This window comes from Leopardus geoffroyi, chromosome A3, assembly GCF_018350155.1.
Source record: "Leopardus geoffroyi isolate Oge1 chromosome A3, O.geoffroyi_Oge1_pat1.0, whole genome shotgun sequence".
NCBI lineage: Eukaryota > Metazoa > Chordata > Mammalia > Carnivora > Felidae > Leopardus > Leopardus geoffroyi.
In genome coordinates this window covers 36658316-36679656 of record NC_059336.1, presented here as the reverse complement: position 1 = coordinate 36679656, position 21341 = coordinate 36658316, and positions in this window count along the sequence as shown.

Genomic DNA, 21341 nt, shown 5'->3' with positions numbered 1-21341 from the left:
CTTTTGCATGGATATAAAAAGTGATTTGTAATTAATCTGTTAAACCCTGCCTATGAAAGGATGCTTATCAAATCAAAGTTGCTTTTAAAGTTTGTTCTCTTTAGAAATTTAAACATTTCTCCCAACAAAGTGTATTTAGTTGAGATTTGTTTGTAAATGGTTCTTTCAGTGGTCTTTGAAAAAGAAAAGAAAAAGTCAACTTTAATCCCCTTCCTTTACAAATATTTCATAGTCACTTCTAATAAAAAGGCTGAAGATGTTTCAGAACTAAGAATGGCAATTACCTCTATGGGCTCAAAGATGAGGAGGGAGTTTGTTAGTTTTAATGGTTCTATTTCATGAATAATCTGAAGACACTGAGGAGGAATCACAACACCCCTTGTACAGTGTCTGGTGTTTTTCTCTGCAATAATAACTGTTATGCTTAATAGAAACATACCTTTATCCTTTGTGGGATGAACTAAGGTATAACTATAGATAACATCTTCCTGTACATTCACATCTGAAAAAAACTGAAGCAGGTTTTTCCTAAAAGCTATGTGTTTGATTTAACATTGTTTCAATATTAGCTCACAACACTAAGCATTACACCATCGTATTGATTATTTGAATTACATTCAGTTTTTCCACTTGTTTGCAAGGTCTCCTTGAGCAGTCTATTTTTGGCTGAGAGATTTTTCAGTGGTTCCACTCAAGGAAGTAGTCACTTATTTTGAGTAGCACTTCTTGTCTGCAACAATGCTTCTCAAACTTCAACATGCTACATATCCCCTGAGATCTTGTTAAAATGCAGATTCTGACACAGTAGATCTGGGGTCAATACTGAGACTCTGAACTTCTAACAAATTCCCAAGTGATATTGATGATGCTGGTCCATGAAACATACAAGAATCAAGAATGGGCTTTTTACTATGCTGGATTTTCCAATACTTAAAATTTTATTCGGATAGGACACTATATAGCACATGAAGATGGGGCCAGAAAATAGGCAGCGGTTTGCATAACACCTTTAGTTCACCCTGTGACCACTACCCTGAACTCAGTCCTATGTGATGCCAAAAGTATCACCACCTACCATTTGCTAAACTAAATCAAGATACTCATTTGTGTTGACATAGAAAGCAGCAGTTTTGGGAAATCTTGGCATTCTAAATTCACATCTAGTTACTTTCACATTCTAAAGTGTCTAGATTCTCCACTTCTTTCCTCAATTCTGTTTCCTTGCCTTTCCCTTTTATCAACCTGACATCTTGAAGATGTACCAACACAGGCTAAGTAACAGTAGTGTTATCTAATGATCTAAACACTCATGGTAAAGTATATATAAGTTGGATTTTTTAATCCAGTTATTTGACTCACCTTTCCACTTAGTAGCAATCCCTATAGAAGGGACTGGGAATTTTATTGGGCAGCACATAGAACCAATTCAGCAGGAGAGCATTTCTAAAGAGCCGCAGCCTCTGAGATTTGGTTTGAGCCCTTAAATGAGAATGTCTTTTAGTTTCATAATCACAGTGTTTGCATCAAGTAGGATTCTTTAGCCATTAGTCGGCCATCTCAGAATGCTTATTCCTTATAGCTTGCTACAAAAAGTGTGATTCATAGATTAATAGAAATATCCATCAATTAAGTAACAGGAAACTATGTTCTGGCTCTAATTCTGCCCCCTAATTAGCTGGATGAGCTTGCACAATACATGTTGTTTCCCTAAGCTTCACTGCTATTAATTATAAAAATAAATTTTCAGTTTTAACTTTTATTACAGCCCAGATATCCCTTGACCTGAAATGCCTCTGGACTGGAGGTTGCTCACAGTAAGTAAACCTGTGGCCACACTCACTTCTGCACATGGGTCCTTGGCCACTGCATTTGAGGTAGGAGGGGCCCCCAAAACATCTTATGCCAGCTACTTCATTTAGCACTAGAGGAAACCAAGGTCCTGGGAGACAAGATAACTCTTCCAAGTTCACATGGTTGGTCAAGGGCAGAGAAGAAGTAGAACAGAAATTTCCTAACTCTTAGTCCAATGGTCTGCATGATAACCTATGAACTCAAGAAGCCAGGCTTTGAGAAGTCACATCAGAATTAAAAGTTGCCCCTCTGTGCTGGTCACCATGGAGCTACTTACAGAAGAAAAGTGTTAAAACACTGGCATGGTCACCAAAAGCAACACAAACAACCTTCTCCACATTTCTCTGCAGTACTGGCATATAAGAAGGGCTTTATAAACATTTGTTGAATGAGAGAATGAGTGTTCCTTTGCATGTGCTCTTATTTCAGAGACATATTTGTATGTTTTTAGAGTCTTGGTGTACATTTAGAGTCTTGGTGTAGCAGGGTCTTTGAGGTCCTTCCCAAATTCTCTCAGCATTTATCTCTATACCCAAAGGCTGCTTACTGCAAATTGAGACTGTCCTTCTGAGGTCTTCTTTTCTGGCCACAAGATCACGATTGGCCCAAATGCAGATCATCTCAGAAGTGCTGGAAAGAATCTCTAGAGTAATCTTCCATCAGTGATGGATGAGGGTTTGGTGGATCAACACCCCAGCTTTCTCACCCCTTGGGTGGGACAATGTTGAGTCACACAATGCTCCAGAGTGCCTCAGCAGGATTGGGCCCCAGCTGCCCACAGTGGTAATTGGCTTGATAACACTCTCTTTATTTCTTTTGTCTCTTCCCTATCTCACTTTCCTACTCTGCTGCCAGCATTTCCTGGAATCACCTCTCAAATAAAATATTTGTGGTAGAATCCTTATCTTAAGATTTGCTTCTGGAGAATCCAAACCAAGGCATGGGGAAGGGGGATGAATTTGGTGTAAATAGAGCTTTCGAGGGGTCCCTTAGATTCTTTTTGCTATGACAACTGAATTTGTATCTAACTCTGGTGTAGTTTGGGTTCCCCAAAAGTAGGTCCTAAGAAAAGGACTTGCACGCAGGTAGTTTATTGGGAAGTATCCCAGGAAGTACAAGTGAGAGAGTACAGTGGGGAGACAAGGAAGGGAAAAAAAGCCTATACAAAGTGTGTCCATGAGCAAGTTTCTATGCAAAACTGTAGGCACAACCCCAACAGGGCTCCCTAGAGAGGCTTGTATGGAACATACCTCAGAATTGTACACTGGGATGCAAGAAACTGAGTGCTGATTCACTAACACCTATCCTGGTGGTGGGGTGGGGGGGCGGGTAGGCATTAGCTTGCAGGTTTCCCAGAATGCCCTGCAAACAGTCCAAGCACATACCCTTGTGGTCACAGAACACCTTTAGACAAAGACACCAGAATTTCTCAGTGTTTAGCCAAACTGTCTACAAGGAACTTCTGGGAAATCAACAGTTTGCCAGATACTCTTGGCAGGATTTTTACTATATCCAAATGCTCTTCTACTCAGCAAATGATCATCTTGGTATCATCAGAGACTACTCTGAGTATCCTTAGTTCTCAGCTTGCCTTCTTTTGGCTTCCTTGAAAGGCACCCCTGCATGACATCAAGCCCAAAGTAAAATTTCTAGATAAAATGGAAAATAGGTAGGATGAGAGATGGAATCAGTAGAAGAGAAATGAGCCTGAAACCTGACTCCCCCAGTCATACAACTAGCTGAATTAAAAATGCTCAGTGGCCACATAAGTTCCATGCCTGCCCTGTCTTCAACACACTCTCCTGGAGGTTCAGTGGCTATTACGCTTATGGGACCTCACAGCCCCTTTCTTTGATGCCTTCCTGTTCAGTGTCACTGAGACTGCCTGATCAGGGGGCCCCAAGGTCAAGGCACTATCAGGAGTAAGGTTTCTTAAGTGCCATGTGTGAGACACCATCTGACACTGTTTATAGATCGATTTAGCTCCTTACTGACCACAGGACAGAAGTTAAAAGCATTGCTTTTGGAGCTCAAATGTGTTAACTTCTAAAGTGATGTTTGAATTAGGGTTAAGAAGGCCCCGAAGTTTTGATCTGGCTGATTAGACACAGAAAAAAAAAAAGGAAAATAAAGGAAATGGACTAGAAAAATTTTTTTCAGAAAGGAAATCAGATTATTTTGACTAAAACCAAGAGCCCAGCTTGTAATAAATCTATCAACTTTGGGGTTGACATGAAATGGCTACAGAAGTATCTGAATTCTGCAGCTGCCAAAATGCAACTGCTCCTTCTTGAAGTGGCTCACTGAAAGAAGTTAACTTCTCCCTTCAATATATCAAGGCCAGAAAGGAGAGCATCCACTGCATTCAGACCCAAAACAACAACATAAAAGTCAAATAAAGCAACATCCCGTGCCTTAAAGTTGCCCATTGGTGATGGAATAATTGCAAAGTCAAAAATCACAAAGGCTCTGCAACTCACATTGTTGGAATTCGGCATCATTCCCTGAAATGTCTTTGAATACATAACGCAAAGATTAGCAAATAAGTTTCTCACACTTTAGTTAACCATGAGACAAAATTCCTGTAATCTACGTGGTACGCAGTGTGGGTGACAATTTCTAATTGATGTATTTATTATCTACTTATGTGGCATAATCAGTGGCAGTTAGATATGAATAGGAAAAAGCTCTTCTGATTAGTCCTAAAGGCTGGGCCTGCTAGATATTCAATACATAGAAATCAGTGTGTGTGGCATGTTGTGAGCTGGCACAGCCACACCTCTGTAATGCAATAATGCTTTTTGCATTAGTGATGACCATGAGGCATGACAAGCTGCTAGGGTCCCCTTGTGCCATTCAGAAAAGAGCAAATGATCTCCAATGGGGTTTGAAAAGTTCAATAAACTCTATGTTCTAATTCCTTCAAAATTAACAAAGTGAATTGAATATGGGTTAATTCTCTATTGAGCTATATACCTAATGAAGCAAAGGCTCACCAGAGAAGAACTATGGACATTATCAGTCTATAATAAACAGACCAGAACCCTAAGAAAATTAATGAAATGATGTCTGTATAATAAAATATCCAAGGCACCTGGGTGGCTCAGTCGATTAAGTGTCCTACTCTTTATTTCAGCTCAGGTCATGATCTTAGGGTTTGTGAGTTCAAGCCCCACATCGGGCTCCATGCTGGCAGTGCAGAGCCTGCTTGGGATTCTCTCTCCCTCTCTCTGTGCCTCTCTCTCTGAAAATAAATACATAAGCTTTAAAAAATAATAATAAAATAAAACAAAATATCCATAAGGAAAAAGTACTGTGTTAATATGAACTAGGAAACTCAAAGGACATTTTTAAACCATTTTGGAATCTATTCAAACTATTAAGTAGCAGTAAAGACCTAAATCTTTTAGTAGCCTCTGTATTAAATGTAATGTGAGCACAGATATTTCAGAGGATCAAGTTGTTTGTTAAAGATGGATTTATACATTCTTATGTCTCTTACAAATCATGTCATGTAAAATTTTAATTCTTTTTGAACTCTAGAAATAAAAATTGAAACTTTCATCATTCATGTAATTTCTTGATAAATATTTGTTGAACATCAACAATGGTGTCCTATATATATCTGGAGAAGTTCAAATGGCCCTACCCTACCCAGACAGCAGGGACACCTTCCAAATTATCAGGTAAGAAAACATGCCCAGATAGTCTAAGCATGTTTAAGTATATGCACGCATGCATGCATGTGTGTGTATGTGTCTAGGAGTGATTATATGTGATAGTAGGAAGGGCTAGAATTGATCATCTTTCAGGTCCTAGAACAATAACTGTGGTTCGGTAGGATGAAAATCTAGAACATAGACTTTGATTTCTGTCAGAACCACATACTCTGAGAGCTACTAAAAAAACTATTCATTTTGTTTTGTTCAGTCAATAATTATTGATTGAGCACATACTAAGTGCCAGGAAATATTCTAGGTGCTAGGATTATATTAGAGAACAAAGACAAAGTTCCTACTATCTGGTATTACAATAAAAGTAAGTCTGGGGGCGCCTGGGTGGCGCAGTCGGTTAAGCGTCCGACTTCAGCCAGGTCACGATCTCGCGGTCCGTGAGTTCGAGCCCCGCGTCGGGCTCTGGGCTGATGGCTCAGAGCCTGGAGCCTGTTTCCGATTCTGTGTCTCCCTCTCTCTCTGCCCCTCCCTCGTTCATGCTCTGTCTCTCTCTCTGTCCCAAAAATAAATAAAACGTTGAAAAAAAAAAAATTAAAAAAAAAAAAAAAAAAAGTAAGTCTGAAAAATTTTTAGAAACAGTCTCTGATCCACTTTTTTCCATAGCATCTTTATAAGATACAAAGACCTGATACTGAATAAAATCCATATATGGCAATCCCATTTGAACTAGGCTGAATTCTGTGAAATCATTTGGGTTGAGAATTGAAGAAAATGAGCTCTCTCACATGTAGTAAGAAAAATTGTTCCTATGAATGAGGCTTTGGTAACTCTTCTCAATGGTGCTTTAAATGATCTCTTCCAAAAGTCAAGGTTAAAATTCCTTGTATTAGAATTTCAGAGTCAACATTTTGAGCTAAGCTGTCGGGTATGAGGCAAAATTATGAGTACCAAGAGTAATTGTTGAACATTTCCAGCCAAACACAGAAATTTACTGTTTCCTGAATTTCAAGCCCACTTCCTAGCCTTAGGAAGCATTCTGCCCGTGCTCTTTTCTCTCTGTGAAGGAAGGAATCCTAAGTCCTTCATATGTGAAAAGGGCTACCCATACAAAAATTTAAAAGACTCTGCAGATATACAGGACCTCCTTAGGAGGCCAAACACACAGAGGTAAAATAAGAATGTTGGACTAGGTGTCATCTAAAGATTCTGTCTTGGGATTTAAAAAATCCGCCATTCAATGTAATTATTAACCATCTATTTTTAGCAGACTTTAGATATTGTGGCCAGTTACACAGATATATAAGACTCTGCCTTTAATGGCCTCATAAAGAAATCTAAAAACATAAGATGATGCATTAAAGGCAGAAAAGAGAATATAAGATATACTATAAAAGAAAAAGGGGAAGAAAAAGGAAGTTATCTAAGGAAATAGTTCTATCATACCAGAAAAACAAGTAGTTTATACCCAACTCTGCCACTTATTTATTCCTCTTGTGAAAATTAGCTCTTATGTCACTTGCATAGCAAGTGCAGTTCCCTCAGCTCACCTGCACCCGCATTTGCAGGAGCCAGTTCTCCTGCAAGTTGGCCACCTCCCACTCAAGCTCCAGCATCTCTCTGCCTCTCAGCCTGATGGCTTTCTCTACTCTGAGCATTTTCTCTAGTACTGTGAGAATCTGCTTAGCCCACGCACAGGGCAGCCCAGAAGTGCCAGGGTTTAACACCACATGGCAATCCCAAACCAGTGATGATAAATACCCAAGATTCCCTGGCATTATAAGGTTTGTTCCACATGGCTCCCAAGAGGGTCCCCAGCAGGACAGAGCCCCAGTAGCCAGCAGCAGTAACTGGCTCATTAATGCAGCCTGTACTGGTTTTCCCTCTTCTCTGTCACAATCTCCCCACTCCCTTACTGCGCTTTCTGAGGTCACCTTCCAAATCAACTACCTGTCTCAGGGTCTGCTTTTGAGGGAACCCAGACCAACACAAAGGAGAGCAGTAATTTAACAATGGTAATTACTGACAATGTTTCCATTCATCCCCTAATGTTCCCTCCCATAAAAGTCACTTTTTTTCCTTAATAGGTCTTAGCTGATATGCTTATCCAAAATTCAGAATTCTTTACTGACTCAGACCTCCCCTGAAATTTTTTTAACTTTCCTGCAGGCCTTCCTTTCCTACCAACCAATCATCTCTCTTATTCTTCACTACCAGTTCCCTTCTTCCCAGAACATCTCAGTACTTTAAAGTGTGATAACAACTCTTGTATAGAAAATGCAAAAGTTTAGAACAGTTTACACTGAAACATTTTTTCCCAAAATGGACATGGTTTCCAATGATACCAAATAGTAAAGACGACAGAAAGTAACATGGTTTCTTCTCATATTAAAAACATCTTTCCTTCCAAACTTGTCTTCATAAGGCTCCTTTCTCCTGTTTCAATATTTCAGGTTGACGCGAATATGTTGCTCAATTGAACTCCCTAGTAGAATCACTGATCTATTAGCTAATGTTTATTGACAACTTAATAGAGTTCATGTCCACTCACCAAATGTTCACAACAGTCCTATTGTCATCATCCTATCAGACAAATAAGGAACCTGAAGGCAAATACCTTGTCCAAGGATGCCCAGCTGCCAAGTGGCAGAACTTCAGTGTAAATGGAGACAGTCTACTCAAGAACAGCCGCTTCATGCCCTCCCATGTTGAGCAGCCTTCCCTTAGGTAATGCTCTTGGTAAACTAGCAGAAATCCCTAGACCCTTGTGCTACAGCTTTATTGTCTCAAAGGATTCTTTTTAAAAAATTTTTTTTACATTTATTTATTTTTGATAGACAGAAAGAGACAGAGCACAAGTCAGGGAGGGGCAGAGAGAGAAGGATACACAGAATCTGAAGCAGACTCCAGGCTCTGAGCTGTCAGCACAGACCCCGACATGGGGCTCGAACTCACAAACTGCAAGAGCATGACCTGAGCTGAAGTCGGATGCTTAACCGACTGAGCCACCCAGATGCCCCATGTCTCAGAGGATTCTTTTTAAAAAGAGAAAACTGCAGGGTACCTGGGAGGCTCAGTCGGTTAAGCATCTGACTCTTGATCTCGGATCACGTCATGATCTCACAGACTGTGAGATGGAGCCCCTCATCAGGCTCTTCACTGACAGCATGAAGCCTTCTTAGGATTCTCTCTGTTCCTCTCTCTCTGCCCCTCCTCTCTCTCTCTCTCTCTCAAAAATAAATAAATAAACTTAAAAACAAGAGTGAGAGAGAGAACACCGAATTGAGAGAAAACAGCTCAGACCAGTATGGAGAGGGGAAAAGCTGGTTTGGACTGAAGTACCATCTGTAATTTATGCCAATTCCAAAGGCTGCAGAGCCGATTCTGCTGTCTTAGGTGCATTTAGGAAACCTAGTGAATATCAGCATGGCACCCCAACTGGCATCTTTACACTGGCATCTTTAGCGAGAAGTCATTGTTAACAGTTAAAGCATCTCCCAGCTCAAGCTCCTCCAATGACATCTGAAATATTGACGCTAACTCAGGCTTTCTGCTTTGGTTGCAAAGTTATTTCAGGGAGGAGGGGGGAGGTGCAGGCTTCTGAAGAGCTGAAAGAACAGAGGCAGTTCTCAAGCACAATGCCCTTGACCACACCTCAACATTCAGTTCCTCTGTCTCTAATCAAGCCAAAATGCCAAATCCTGTTTTAAAATATATACTTATATATTTGATGCCAAATTGCATCTATGGAACCCACAATCTACTTAGAATCACACAAGAAAACTGGTATTTGCCAAATTAAAAATGTAAGAAAAAACCCTTAATTACCATCTTGCTGGCATCAAATGGTACAACTAGGGAATTTTCCCGTCCTGACTTGCTTTGGGGTTAGCTGGTAAGGATATTAATTCACTTCTCATTTGCTCAACTAACCACTTCCAAAGCACTGTTAGCACAATGCTGATTGCTTGCTTCTCCAAAAGAGATGAAAGAATGTGGCTGGAACTAGCACAGGTTTGGTTGAGAGGTTTTTGTAGATCTGCTTCTGCTTCTGCATCACTCTTTAAAAACAAAAACGCAGGGCTTTGCATGTAAACATGCAATCACAGTAATGAGCAAAGAAGTAGCAAGAGAATGGAGGAAGACTAGGCCATACTTACAATGTTTTACTCTTTAAGAAAAAACGAAGGATGTCCACAGAGGGACTGGATATGTGTCCCATGCGTGGGGCATCAGTGACAATGGCTGGAATATTTTTAAGGAACAAAGGTATTCAAAGTACAAATCTGTACTCAGTCAAACCTACTGATCCTCTCATGGTGGGTGGCAAAAACCTAGGTCATTGAATATTTTTTTTGCCAGTCCTATACGATTCTCTTTAGGTGCATGGGTTTCATCTGAATCATTCGATATTAAGAAAAAGCTAACCGCATTTTAACTTAGCAAAGAAAAAAATACAAACCCCCTACATTCCAGTTCTCCCATTCAAACATCACTTTCCCATCTCTCTACAGACACAAACAACTTTACATTGAGGAAAGTGAAGCTTCCCAATTCATTGCTCATGCACAGTACCATATCCCTGTTTACGAATAAGACAGGGAACATTTTACATCAACGGAGCAAGCCATTTGGTCAATGGGAATGTTAAATCGCTTCTCCTTGTTTACTTCCAAGAATAGGGTGGCTCCAAAAACAAGACTGGCTGGGAACACATGCAAATTTCCAATCAACACCTGTCTATGAAAATCCATGGTGTCTATTGTCAACAGCCTAACTTCTAGGGTATGAAGTTCCAGCTTACCTTTTCTAACATCTAGTAATTAGCGAGAAAGATAATCGATCAGGGTTCTGACCACTGTGTAGTGAAGCATGAAGTGCAGGTAGCTCTTAACTTTGCTCTTAAAGGGCATTGAGAACACTCCCTTTACACCCTCTAAAACATCTCTGAGGTGATGACAGTTCTCCTGGAAAACAAAACTAAAAAAAACCCTTTCTTCATTTCTCCTTCTGCTTTTGAGCTATAACAGAAAATAGGTTTTCCTGATGTCATGACTATTATCAAAGATTAATGACAGTCCTTACATGGTATAAGTACACCTTATATCTATAAAACATCTCTGCCTTCCAAAAACCCAAAGCACTTTCATGAAGCATTAGCTCTGTCTTTCACTTCCAACTTCACTGAGGTAAGATGAGGCATACATGCAATCCTCATGTAAAGGACAGAAAAACAGAGACACTCAGAGCTTGCATAATCTGATTAATGATGAAGCTGGAACTCTCCTCATTCATTTACTGGGCTGCTTTCTCTTCTACTAAGATTCCAAAATACATAAATAAATTAATCTGACACTTCTCTGAAATGAAGAATAATAATGGTTATTTAAGGCAGAAAAAAATATTTCACTGTCTTCCTATCTCATAACATAGCATTCTATCTAAGAGCCTTTTAAAAATATCGAGATCCTTTATTTCCAGATGCACATCAAGTATAACTTGGAAGCTCACCATCAATAGGTACATAGGAGAGGGTTACCTCCAGCCTCACTAAAAAAGGACACTAAAGTTTAGAATACCAATTAGAATTCAGACAGCACACCAGGCACTCTTTGCATGATTTCTCATTTAATCCTACATCAATCTGTAAGGAAAGTAATAGCATCCCAATTTGAGGGATCAGGAAAGTGAGACTTGGAAAGTTCCTTGTACAAACTCTAGGTGGTCTCACAAAGGAGATGATCTGCTGTCTAGACATCCTTAGAAAATAATCTGCCTTCCCTTGTGACTAAGATAGAAGGATGGCTCCTAGATAAGCAGCCTGGAGTGAATATATTAAGATGAATCATAAGAAATTGCTGATATTTACCTGTTTTTAACCTGAAAGAATGTATATTTTCTATGATTCAAATTATTACTGTGGTGTCCCTGAGATGTATTTGGGAAAAAGAATTGAAAAGTATTAATACCAAGGGTGAAGTCAGATGCTGCCTTTGAAAGCACAACCAAGGGCTTTAGATGAAAGAGGCAGGCTAGATAGAGTATTTTGATTCAAAAATGCACCAGTTCATAATGAGCTTAGTGAGAAAGGGTGTGTTCCCACCACTGGAGCAGAAACTTCCTTTCCCAAGCCCTTCTAGGATTTTGCCCTTCCCATTCATCCTTTTCGATCAAATTTATCCTTTCAGTAAACACAGGAGGGATTAGAGAACTTTAATTGGCTTTGAGGAAGAAATGGTAATCTGAGATGCCTGGGCAGGAACTATCTTGTGTCTTGTGGGAGAGAAGCAGGGACAGAAAGAGGAAAGGAAATATCTGCAGCTTGACAAGCTGTTCCCAGCCAAAGAGGAGAGTGAGCATACGAGAACAGGCAAGGTTGTTAAACCATTCACCCAAATTTGGCCAAGAGTTATGAGCATGCCATCTTGGATTTCTTCTTCCATTCCAGCTTCCTGTGTGAAGTAGGTAAGTTCACTGGCATCCCAGCATCTAGATCAATGTTTTCACACTTTAGCATGACTCAGTATCACCTGGGGCCTTGAGAAGTAAGGTAGGGGAGCCCCACCTCCCCAAAGATTTTAATTGATTAGGTCTGCAGTGGATTCTAACCAGTTTTAGATGCTGCTGCTGCTGCTGCTGCTGGTCCAAGAGGCACACTTTAAAAACTACTAGCCTGGGGCACCTGGGTGGCTCAGCTGGTTAAGTGTCTGACTGTTGATTTCGGCTCAAGTCATGATCTTACATTTCATGGGTTCAAGCCCCACATGGGACTCTGTGCTGACAGCATGGAACCTACTTGGGATTCTTTCTCTGCCCCTCCCCTGTCTGTATCCATGTGTTCTCTTGCTCTCTCTCTCTCTCAAAATAAATAAATGAACATTCAAAAAAAAACCCACTAGCCTAACTTCCAGTTACGTGCAATTGCATTGCATCTTCTTACCATGCAATGCAATCACCTGGGCCATGTCTGCACATACAGAAGTCATATATGTACCAAGGAGGATAAACCAAACAGATGATGCTACCCAAGGGATTGTAACGATAGGTGTTACAACTCTGGCTTTGGTGAAAACCAAGCTGCAACACAACTGTCTCTGAGATTCATATTAATAATAATAACTAACAGTTATTGACAAGTTCATATGTGCCAGGCAGTATGTCAAGTCTCTACCCATGTTGTCTTTGAGATAAATTTACTCTTATTACCTCTGTTTTATAGTGTAGACTCAGCCTTATTGGGTTAAGTCCATAGTCAATCTCCTAGAGGATGGAGGAGCTGGATCTAGAACTCATGACTCTCTGATTTAACCATGGTACACTGTATTTCCTGAACTCCAGGAAGACTAGATCCTCCAGTGTCCCATTTCCAGTGTTCCTTGATAAAAGAATAAACACAGGTGCATGGGAATTCATAGCTCTTTCCCTGCTTTACATTCTTATGTCTCCTCTGGGAAGTGCAAACATTCTCCTCCAGGCCCATTTCTCCTAGACCTTACCTGCTAACCCAAGGGGAAATGCTTCATGTGTTAAAGTGCAGGAGATTGAAGGGGGTTTCCTGTTACCAGAGGTGATGTTTTAGATTTACTTATCTTTCTCTGTTGAAACAAACACCTAATGCCTTGTGGGAACATCACCTGGTGTTTGGGGACTCTGGCCCTGGAAATGTTATTATGGTTTGAGGCTCCAATGGGGAGTTGATTGCAAGGGGTGGAACACCTTGAGCAGAAAAGCTTCTTGATTTTATGACACCCAATTCTTGCCTTGTCTAACCCATCTCTTTGATGTTCGGGGGCAGGAGGTGGGAAAATGTTTTACAGAGATACCAAGCTCTTATCTGAATAGAGAATTGCCTTTATTGTTACTGCTCCATCTTTGATATGCTACTTAACTAGTCTCATAACTTGCCCCTTCACCTTGAAGTTCCCACTTTATAGCTTAATCCAGGACTTGGCTTCCAGAAGCCACTTGCCTGAGACTACAAGCTTCTAGGCAGAAGTCGATGGAGTCTCCCCTCTCAATGGGAAGACTTTGAGCTTTTCCCAGGAGTTAGGCATCTCACATACAAAGTGTAGGTGCAACCTCATGGACCATATCATTGGCTAGGACAGATTTTCAGGAACACTAGCCATACAATGGCCAATTGCCTTTGGGTCACTAGCTCTAGAAGAGTAAAGTTGTAAACTATTCTGTCTTGACTTACCCCTTAGTTTTACTAAAGTACACAGATGTGTGGCCACATATCTGATTCCAGTGACATACATCCTACTTTCCCTGCTGATTCATTAGGTCCAAATCAGTTGCCTTTCATGCTATTTCCAAACTTGTTCAAATATTTACACATTAAAATTTCACATACCCTTTGATCTAGCAATAGTATTTCTAGATATTTCTTCTACAGGTACTTGAACATGTGCAAAGTGAGGCATAACAGAATGGCCCGTGATAACAAAGTATTGGAAACAATCCACCTGATCCATCAGTAAGGAACCAGCTGAATAAATTACAGGTAATCCATATAGTGGAATAACATACAATCATTAAGAAGACTGAAGTAATCTACCTGAACTGATATGGAACAAATTTCCAAAATGTACTGTTGACAGGAAAGGAAGAAAATACAGAATTTTGTAGATAGTATGATACCATTTGAGTAGAAAAAAAGAAAAAGTATATATGTATACCCATACACACACACACACACACACACACACATACATACACACACACACACACATATATGTATGTGTATACATATATTATAAAAATAGGATGTTTCCAGAATAAATCCGGAGGAATCATGAAAAAAAAAATAGCCATGTTGCTAGTTGCTTCAAGGTAGATTTTAGATAATAGACCTAAGCATAGCTTGCATTTGCTCATTCTTCCTGAGAGGCCTTGAAATTGATTTTGGACATTATCCATGCAGCTTGAAATAGATTCAAAATGAAAAAGTAATGGTACGGAACAAATCTCATGTTTTATCCTTTCCTCTTCCCTGCCACAATTGGAAAACCCCTACCCCCAATGGTACACACATGCCAGAGACATTACTGACATGCACATCATCTACTCATTTCTTTTTTAAAAAATTTTTAAATGCTTATTTATTTTTGAGAGAGATAGAGACAAAGCATGAGTGGGGGAGGGGCAGAGAGAGAGGGAGACACAGAATCTGAAACAGGCTCCAGGCCCTGAGCTGTCAGCACAGAGCCTGACGCAGGGCTCCAACTCATGAACCGTGAGATCATGACCTGAGCCAAAGTTGGACGCTTAATCGACTGAGCCAGCCCCACATCCACTCCAGTTTCTAATAAGTGCCCTTTCTGCTATCCAATAGCAGAATTTTCCTATGTAAACTAATGGCTTTTAAAAAGAAAAGAAAATGTAGACACAGTGGGGCAAAACTGCAATATCTCTGAGGACTTTGGGACATGCTTACAATAGAAGGCAAGTCCCTTGCATGAATGCAGTTGGATGGAATGAAGATCCAAGGGCTATATTTTCTTTTTTTATATATATATGAAATTTATTGTCCAATTGGTTTCCATACAACACCCAGGGCTCATCCCAACAGGTGCCCTCCTCAATACCGATCACCCACCCTCCCTTCCCTTCCACCCCCCATCAACTCTCAGTTTGTTCTCAGTTTTTAAGAGTCTCTTATGGTTTGGCTCCCTCCCTCTCTAACTTTTTTTTTCCTTCCCCTCCCCCATGGTCTTCTGTTAAGATTCTCAGGATCCACATAAGAGTGAAAATATATGGTATCTGTCTTTCTCTGTATTACTTATTTCACTTAGCATAACACTCTCCAGTTCCATCCACGTTACTACAAAAGGCCATATTTCATTCTTTCTCATTGCGACGTAGTATTCCATTGTGTATATAAACCACAATTTCTTTATCCATTCATCAATTGATGGACATTTAGGCCCTTTCCATAATTTGGCTATATTTTCTAAAATCAAGAGTTGCTGGAGACCTTAAACTTCTATTAACAAAATCTTCAGGAAAAATATAAAAAGCCTCTGATATTTTCTCTAAGTAGTTATTTCTCAAAATGTGCTTCTTAAATTGCATACACTCCCCACAGAATCACAACTTTTAAAACCAAAAGGGAAATTAGAGATTGCAGTTTAGAGAGGCAAAGAGATTTTCCCAGAGTCCTGTAGCAGCATTGTTAAATGCAGAATCTTCTCATTTCTCTCTCCAGAACTTCTACCAGTCTCTCTCACTCCAGCATATAAATTCATACTTCCCTCTCCTGTAACCTATGCCTTCTTTTTAAGTGTTGTCTTCTCTGTCTTCTTCCCAACAAGCTTCTGAATTGTTTCACCTATGCTCACTGTCTCCTCTTCCTCTGCCAATCTCCTTATCTCTGTTGTTAAACTTCCACCCCCTCCCCAAACCCACACAAAGTACTCTCCCTGTGAACTGTAATTGGCAAACCATTTTTGTCTTTACCTTAAGAATCTCTCTGCATACATGACACACTTAGCATTTGCTCCTTCACCATCTTCCATGAGTGCCCTCTCTCCTGGGTTTCCTCCAACCTCCCTCATTGCTCCCTGTCAATCTCTCCTTGCCAGAACCCTCTTCCTCATCCCACTCTTGAAATGCTTGTTCTCTGGGGCACCTCGGTGGCTCAGTTGGTTAAGCACCCAACTTTGGCTCAGGCCATGATCTCAAGGTTCCTGGGTTCAAGCCCTGCATTGGGCTCACTGCTGTCAGTGCAGAGCCTACTTCAGATGGATCCTCTGTCTCCCCCTCTCTTTGCCCTTCCCACATTCTCTCTCCCTCTCTCTCTGTCTCTCTCAAAAAAAAATATAAATAAGCATTTTAAAAAACATTTAAAAAGAAAAAGAAATGCTTGTTCTCTATCACCTCCCTGGCTCAGTCTACACATTTTCCTAGGCTCATCTCTTCCTGCTCATTTTATTACCACCTGCGTACCAATGGCTTCCAAACATCTTATCTTCAACTCTAGTTCTTTCAATGATCTGGAACCCAATCTGCAACTTCCTATGGAATGTCATTAGAGGAATATCATTCCTCAAGAACATCAAACTCCACATGCACAGAAATCTGAACATATTAATCATTCTTCCCCAAGACTAGTGGATTTCTCATTTTAATGAACAGTAATATCACCTTCCTGGTCACTGAAGGTTGAAACCTTAGTCATCTCTAACTGGTGCTTCTTCCAAATTTCACATCCCATCAGTCACCAAATCTTAATACCTCCATCACTGAAATACTTTTCTAATCTGTGCCATTTTCTCCATTCCCAGGGCCATTACTTTAGTTTAGGTGATTATTACTGCTCAATATTATATCACAGCAGTGCTCTAGCTGCTGTGCCTGCCTCCAGTCTCTGCCAATCTCCCTTCCAACACCTGCCATTCTATAAGTCTGCCTTTTTTGTTAAGTCCCTTCAATGACTCAGTAAACTTGAGATAACATTCCAAGCTCCTTACATGATCTACAGGATTCTCTATGATCTTCCCTTTCCTAATTTTCCAGCTTCATCTACTTCTCCCCCACCTCCACTTCTATTGAACAACTTACAGTCCCCAAATCCCAGCCTGCAGCCTACCTTCATGTGCTAAATGTGTTATTGCTTCTGCTGTGATGAATTCGACTGTCTCATCTACCTAGAGTACATCTATCCATTCTGTGAACTCAGCTGAACTACAATTTCCTCTGGGATCTCTCACCATAGTCTTCCTCATACCAATTCCACCTGAATTAGCTACTGTCCACCTCTACCTCCACGGATCCTCTGCGCTTCCATTTTTAGTGCTTCATGCTGCACTAAAAGTTAGAGAAAAATTTCAATTTAGCTTTTCCTATAGTTGTAGCTCCTCAAGTATAGGAACTATTTTTCACGTCTCTTTTTGTCCCTGGGGGCTATGTGATCTCTATCACACAGTTAGTAACCAGTTCCTGATAAATTAATAAATTAGTATATCTTTCTTCAGGCTTCTAGAACAGTATTCTTTACACTACGCCTAAAATAATAACTGACTGGTTGATTTAAGAGGGAGCTATATCAACAATCACAGTGATCTGTAAAACATGAGAATATTTTTCACACTGTACAGAAATGAAATTTTACAAATCTCCTATGATTTCAAAGACCTGGTAACTAGAACTATGTTCCAAGAACTGATTTAGTTCTTATTTTATTGTGTCCTGAGAATTAAGTTATTCATTCAAGTATTTATATATGTTGACTTCTTCTTTTTGGTTAAAGCTAGAGATGCCCTTTCCACATAAATGGAATTGCTAAGGTTAATTTCAGGGATGACATCTTTAGCAGTCTCAGATTCAACTACAATTTGTAACAATAAATGCATTTTTTTCTAAGTTTATTTATTTATTTTGAGAGAGAGAGAGAGGGCATGAGCAGGGCAGGGACAGAGAGAGAGGGAGAGAAAGAATGCCAAGCAATTTTAAACTGTAAGTGCAGAACCCAACATGGGGCTCAAATTCACAAACTGTCAGATCATGACCAGATCTGACAGAGTCCAGATCAAGAGTCAGATGTTTGACTGAGCCACCCAGATGCCCCAATGAGTGCATTTCTAGTGCCATGGTTCTCATCAGAATTCTTCAGTTGGCTGGAAGATTTGTCCAGAAATGCCCCAATCTTTGAGGATACCCTCATATGTCTGTCAAGATACAGATGAAACACTTTAAGTAGTTCTCTCATTCCACAGCACCCCATCTTTTCCACACTCCACCCATTTGACAACAAAATGTGGGAGTAATGAGCCTAATAAATCACGTTTACATCCACTGTAAGTTTGTAACATTTTCATTTCCAGATTTCATTCCACAGTACCAACTAATAGGGAGACTGCCTTAGAGTAAAGATATTTGGGGACTTAAATAGTAAAGCCCATCCAAGTAGAGACCAAGATGGATTTATATGATAGCAAACTTAATCACAAGTAGAAACCACCTGCAAAGAGCCAGCTAAACTCCAGAAATTAATTTGTACTTAGATTTGTTCAGAACTCAAAGTGTATTTTCCCAAAGAAGCTAACCTATACATCACAAATACTTCCTCTGGCCTGCTTTCAGTGGACTCCTACAATTTAACTGTGATAGAATTGAGGGATCCATCTGCCAATCCAACACTATGCCTGTGGGCAACAATATAAGTACAACTTTCAATGAGCAAAGTATCTGATTTTCCCAAAACCCTTGCAGAATGAGAAACCATATTTGAGAAGTATGGGGAGGAAACCCCTCAAGACAAAGCAAAGCAGAATTTGCATGAGCTGGGCTGGAGAAAATGCTTCCTGCAGCCATTCACATCCCAACTGGGCATTAGTACTTCAGTAGGCGGTGCATAAAGCTAAAAGGAAATTCCACAGCATCAGACATACCCAAATTGAGGGACATTCCACAAAAAAACTGGCCTGTATTCATCAAAAATATCATGAAAGACAAAGAAATACCGAGAAACTCTTACAGATTAAAAAAGACTAAAGACGTGTTAACTGAATACAGTTCAGATCCAGAAATTTTTTTTGCTTTAAAGAACATTATTGGGATAATTGGGGAAGTAAATGAAGTCTATAAACTGGATAATAGTACTATGTCAGTGTTAATTCCTTACTTTGATGATAGTACTGTGATTATATGAGCATGTCCTTGTTTTTAGGAAATATACATCAAAATATTGAAAGGTAAAAAGATACCTTTCAAGTTATTCTCAGAATTCTGGGGGAAATACACACACACACACACACACACACACACACAGGTATAGAGGGATGGAGGAAGGGAGGGAGGGAGGGAGAAAGGAAGGAAGAAAAGAAGGAAGGGAGAGAGGGAGGGAGAAAAGAAGGAAGGGAGAAAGACAGAAAGGAAGAAAGAAAAGAGGGGATATTAGTAAAACACTGAATGTGAATGTGAAGGGCACATAATACTTCTTTCTACAATTTTGCAACTTTTCCATTAAAAATTAAAACTTAATTAAAAATTAAAACTTGTGTCAAAATTTTTAAAAAGTTTTAAGAAGATTCCACCATATTTTTATAATTTTCAGTCATGTGGTATAATTCTCAGTCATGTGGTCCTAAGGGGCTAACATGTTTGTTTGTTTGTTTGTTTGTTTTTAATTTTGCCACTCAAGTAACAATGGAGCAATGCTGCAAGTCCTTGAAAGTGTGAGGCCACCCCTTTGAAAGTGTCTTTGCCTCTCGTTCTTTGTAGAGCTGGCTCCTAGTGGGAGGGTAGATCCAGACTATGAACCCATAGCTGTCTCCAAAGGCCCCATTGTGAGTATTCTGAACAGAGCTTCCCATTATGAAGGCATGAGCAACATTTATCGTTTTCACCCAAAACTTTGGTTAAGCCTGTTTAAGTTGGCTTTCCCTTGGTTTTATTTTGCTATGCTTGGATAACTATATGGATCTATTTACAGCTTTCCCTATTGTCTGAGAATGTGGCTTTGAGACAGTATAATTAGCCATTTCCAACTGAGGTATTAATGATTTTTCTGTGATACCTAGGTCCACTCCTGGCCTCTACCCTCTGCTTCTCCTGCAGGGTCATCTGTACCATGGGACTTGAGCTGGTCCTCTTTGTTCCAAGCATCTCACCCAGACTGCCTCCCTTGGCCCTTCCTTCCAGCAGCTATCATGGTGAAATGCCTGACATGCTCCTGCTCCGTCTTGTCCATGTGCCAAAACCAACATTTGATATGTACTTCTGGGATTTTTAGAGCTGACCCCAAAATATCTATTTACCCAGACGTTGACATTCTCATGAGTAATGGGCAAAGCTCCGAGGACACACTGTTGGTGGCAGAGCAAGATTCAGAATCCCACTCAGAATTTTAGAGTTGGACAGGGATTGAGAGATCGTCAAATCCAAACATCTCATTTTAGGATAAGGAAAATGGTACTGCAAGCAGTGAATCAAATCCAGCATTAGAACCCAGGTACTCTGGCTCCTGGATTAGTTCCTTTAGACTCTATCAAAGGAATGAATGCACTTAGGTGAAATGGGCCCTGGAGCCTGAGTTATTAGGTGGGTAATGGTGAAGGCAGCCTCCCAAATACATACTTTGGGATTAGAGACAACATTTCCAAATCCTTTTTCAGAGTCCTACACGAAGAAACCTCAAACCCAGGATTCCAGCCAAAAACAATGATTCCCCAGTCCCTGTGAAATCCTGGATGGATGTTTAATTGGGCAACATATTAGCTGACTCCTGTGGCAGAGGCAGGCCTCAACAGAGTTCCAGGGCTACCACTTCAGAAGGAGTAAATGTGTGTGTGATTCTGAATCATACACAGTAGGCCACTTGCTCTTATCAATTGGATGAGTGAATGCAAGAGAATATGAGGGAAACTTCTGAAAAGTAGTGCAGTACAATATGCCCCCTATGAACTCAATTCACAGCTTACCGAAAAGCTAACTGAGGAATCTCTGGGTGGATCAGTTCAGTGTCCAACTCTTGATTGCGGCTCAGGTCATGATCTCGTGGTTGGTTATAGGATTGAGACCCATGTTGGGCTCCATGCTCAGCACAGAGCCTGCTTGGGATTCTCTCTCTCTCTCTCTCTCTCTCTCTCTCTCTCTCTCTCCCTCTGCCCCTCTCCTCCACTCACACTCTCTCTTCCTCTCTCTCTCTGCCCCTCCCAGGCTCTCTCTCTTTCTCAAAAATAAACAAGAAAGAAAGAAAAGAAGAAGAAAGAAAGAAAGAAAGAAAGAAAGAAAGAGAAAGAAAGGTTAATTGAGAAACTTTAAAGAGAAAGTTCCAGAGGGGCCTGGGTGGCTCAGTTGGTTAAGCATTGACTT